This window comes from Elephas maximus, chromosome 18 (assembly GCF_024166365.1).
Source record: "Elephas maximus indicus isolate mEleMax1 chromosome 18, mEleMax1 primary haplotype, whole genome shotgun sequence".
Classification (NCBI taxonomy): domain Eukaryota; kingdom Metazoa; phylum Chordata; class Mammalia; order Proboscidea; family Elephantidae; genus Elephas; species Elephas maximus.
Window position 1 is genome coordinate 26,063,593 of NC_064836.1, and position 2,864 is coordinate 26,066,456.

The 2,864-nt window shown below is 41.7% G+C and overlaps 1 non-coding gene across 1 annotated transcript; it reads right to left on the reverse strand.

Annotated features, from left to right (window-relative positions):
• Positions 1–1,018: 1,018 nt before the first annotated feature.
• TRNAG-UCC (transfer RNA glycine (anticodon UCC)) lies at positions 1,019–1,089 on the reverse strand. Its single transcript has one exon. It is a non-coding gene; the product is annotated as a tRNA-Gly (tRNA).
• Positions 1,090–2,864: the final 1,775 nt, after the last annotated feature.

Sequence of the window (2,864 nt, forward strand, 5' to 3'; positions counted from 1 at the left end):
TTCCAGCTCCACATAAAGCTGCTGGGAGTAATTTTCTGCCTTAAAACTCATTGCCATCGAGTTGATTCTGACACACAGTGACCTTATAGGACAGAGTAGAACTGCCCAGTAGGGTTTCCAGACAGCCCCTGGTGGATTTGAACTGCCGACGTTTTGGCTAGCGGCCAAGCCCTTAACCACTACGCCACCAGGGCTCCTTTTTGCCTTAAAACAACCTCTAAAAAAGTTATTTTGTCTGTTTTTGGATAGTTATGAGTCATCTCAACATTTTTCTGTGGGATTTGCTTTAAACTGCTTGTCACAGGAAACATTTTTCTATGAATGCAGATAAACTTTAAAAAGAAAAAACAAAGTGAAATTATTCACTTCATCCTATCCCTTCTTCCTCTCCACCCGTCAAATGTATGGAGATCTCAACCCCAGAAGAGCTGAAACTTGTGAGTGGGGCAGACGTAAGTGAAAACTCCAGCAAACCCAACCAAGGTGGTACCCCGCCCCACCCAGGGGAGCAGCAAAGCCCCCTCTTAGGCCCTGCTGCTTTCAGCTCGAGAAACGCTTGGCTTCACAGTCTTGCTTCTGTTATAAACACAGAACAAGGAAGGGAAGGACCAGGCATGAAGACAGATTGGAAAAGTACAAGTTTGAGGCTGGTGTCCTTAACAGAAGTGACAGGATGAGGAGACAAACATCAGTTAGAAAAGCACAATTCTTTGGGGACCTTCTGTGAATGGGCGATTTAAGTCCCGGATGGGTAGCTTAGTGGTTTCTACATGTATTTGTTTATCAGACTGAAGCACAATACATTGTTGTTGATAGCTCCCATCCAGGGAGGCGACCCCAGACTCATGGTGGCACCATGCACAGCTGGATTGGACCAAGGTGACCCATAGGGTTTTCACTGGCTGATTTTCAGAAGTAGATCTAGTCCATCTTAGTTTAAAAGTTCCGCTGAAACCTGTTCAGCATCATAGCAGCACGCAAGCCTCCAATGACAGTCGAGTAATGGCGGAGCATGAGGCACACTGGCTGGGAATTGAACCCAGGTCTCCCGCATGGAAGGCGAGCACTCTACCACTGAACCACCACTGCTCCTGGAATGGGTATTTCGGATACACCTTTTACAAAAACAGCAGATTTTAGAAAAATTTATGTTAAAACACTTCAAAGAAAAGGAGACTTTTCTGCTTCTAATCAGGCTTTTTACAAAAAAAAAAAAATTTTAATTAAACATTTTAAATAAAGGAATTTTCTGCTTAGAATCAGGCTTCAGTTATTCAAACGTTATCTACAATAACTCTTTCTCTGATTATTCCAGACATAGAAGATGTAATTTTTAATATGTCAATTCCCAATTAGATTTATTAATTTTGAAAGAAGAGAATATTTTTACTTCTGCGATTAATAGTTTAAAATTGTTGGTTATTTTTTCCTCATATTTAAACAATTCTAGAGAAAATCAGCAATCAGAGCAAAATAAAATTACATTCTTAATTTAGCTGAGTTATTTTTTTTTTCTTCCAAACATGTTTAAACCCAAGTTGGAAAGAAGTTGTATGCTTACTTCTTAAGGATATAAATGTATATCCTGTCTTTTCATGAATATATAAGAAAACTGGGTTATGACATTTTTTTCTTTAAAATTATTCTTGGCAACTCTTGGGGAAAATCTGTTAGCTTGTCAAGATAAATTTTACAAGCAGTATCCCAGGTTATAGAAACCATTGCAAAATAGCTGAGAGATAAAGAGCCCTTGCAGAGCCAGGGTTACAAATGTGTTTATATATTTTATATATATTTTGGTACTGTGAGTACTGAAAATATCTGGAGTGTTGTGTAAGCTAGAGCCAGCTTTCATTATTTTATTCTATTTTTGAAGCAAGAGATTCTGTAGCCAAAGAGGATTTAAATTTCTAAGGGAGCACCTGGTAGGATGAATACTCTCAATTTTTTTGAGAAGAACGTTTTTTTCTTTCCAGGTTGTTTTCCTGTGGACAGTTGTCTGCTGTGGCGGTTTTTTCCGTAATGTTTACTGTCGTTCTGGTTACTTGCCCTTGAGCTGAGTCTGACTCAGAGCGACCCCATGTTTGCAGAGTAGACCTGCTCCATAGGGTTTGCCAGGCTGTGACCTTTCGGAAGCATCTTGCCAGCCCTTTCTTCCGAGGCACCTCTGGGAGGGTTTGCACCACCAACCTTTTGGCTAGAAGTCAAACCATTTGCGCTACCTCGGAGTCTTCCTAACGAGTGCTATATGCCAGGAGCTGGAAACCCTGGTGGTGCGGTGGTTAAGAGCTACGGCTGCTAACCAAAACGTCGACAGTTCACATCCACTAGGCGCTCCTTGGAAACCCTGTGGGGCAGTTGTACTCTGTCCTATAGGGTCGCTATGAGTCAGAATCCACTCGATGGCAACAGGTTTGAATTTTTTTATTTGTATGTGAAGACAAGACCACACACCACTCAAATGAGTTTGGTACTATATATCTGAAATTTCCTGTCATATTTGCCATAAGGCTCTCAGCTCTTTATCTGAATGTGTTTATGCATGTGTAGGCTTTTTTTCCCCCAAATTTCTGTGCATTGTCAAGTGCCCACCTGCAGTTACTCTTTTGGACAGACAGACCTTTGCTTCCCTCTACCTCTGAAGTTCTGTTTTATAGGATTATAATTAAGGCAGAGTTGGGATTTCCTAAATTGAAAGTCAGATGAGCCTAAGTTAAAGCCCCACAACCCACCCACTTACCTGCTCTGAGCTCTTTCTGCCCAGCTTCATAGTGCTGCTGTTAGGAAGAAAGGAGGCCGTGTCTACAGAGTGATTTCCACGGGGTCAGGACACTGGGTGGCCAGGACTGGCATGGGCTTTGTGG